This window comes from Epinephelus moara, chromosome 12, assembly GCF_006386435.1.
Source record: "Epinephelus moara isolate mb chromosome 12, YSFRI_EMoa_1.0, whole genome shotgun sequence".
Classification (NCBI taxonomy): Eukaryota; Metazoa; Chordata; class Actinopteri; order Perciformes; family Serranidae; genus Epinephelus; species Epinephelus moara.
In genome coordinates, this window is record NC_065517.1 from 42557132 (window position 1) to 42558166 (window position 1035).

General features: G+C 52.6%; 1 protein-coding gene across 3 annotated transcripts in view; it reads right to left on the reverse strand.

Annotated features, from left to right (window-relative positions):
- ubr7 (ubiquitin protein ligase E3 component n-recognin 7) overlaps positions 1-1035 on the reverse strand; it is a 10447-nt gene that overhangs the window by 6215 nt on the left and 3197 nt on the right. The gene's annotated exons all lie outside the window — the stretch shown is intronic.

The following is a 1035-nucleotide window of genomic DNA, read 5'->3' on the forward strand; positions in this document are numbered from 1 at the left end:
CTTCCGGTGTCCCGAGGGCAACCCCTGTATTTGACGTCACAACGCTATGAACTGTGGGTAATTTCCTTACCGTAAGTCCGCATCGATGCTGACCTACAGTAAGGGGGCATAAAGGGCTCACTCACTGACTCACTGACTTGACGATTTGACAATTGGACAGCCCTCACACACTCACGCACTTCACATGAACGCACCTCTAAGTCAGTGAGTCTGTAAGGGATCGGATTGAAATTGGGCCAATGAGACAGATGGACAACTCAACAACATAACGCCTGCGGCCATCAGCAGCACAGAGGCATTAATGACATGTGACTATAACAAGCATCAGTCTGAGGGTTCAGGCGCCTTCAGCCAGCAGCAGGAAGCAGCTCCTGTTGGCCGTAGCGAGCAGGATGTTTTGGCTTCACGCCGCTGACGTCACTTCAGCTTGTTTATTTCTGTCTGAAGGAGGAGTTCGACCAATCACAGACGTGTCCTACCATCATCATGTCTGCAGCACTGCAGTAACCGCACACTCAAAGTCGCCACATTTGCCCCCCAACAACGTCGTCACTCCCTCCGCAGGCTGAGAGTCTTTGGAGTCAGTCAGGAAGTGCTGCTCCTCTTCTACTGCGCCGCAGTTGACAGCATCCTGCGGTCGGGCATCTCAGCCTGGTTTGGTGACCTCAGTGTACGACTGAAGGCCCAGAGAGCTGTGAACATCACAGGAGTCATGCAGCACGCCACACTCCGGTCTATCTTTGAGCAAACCATTATCAGACAGGCCCAGACGTTTTTTTCAGGCCCCGCCCACGTCCTCCATCACCAGTCAGACACTGTGGAGTCCCCCAGTGCAGCTTAAAGGGATAATGCACCCAAAAATGAAAATTCAGCCATTATCTACTCACCCATATGCCGAGGGAGGCTCAGGTGAAGTTTTAGAGTCCTCACATCCCTTGCAGAGATCGGCGGGGGGAGTGGCTAGCACACCTAATGGCTGACGGCGCCCCAGACTAACGTCCAAGAACACAAAATTGAATCCACAAAGTATCTCCA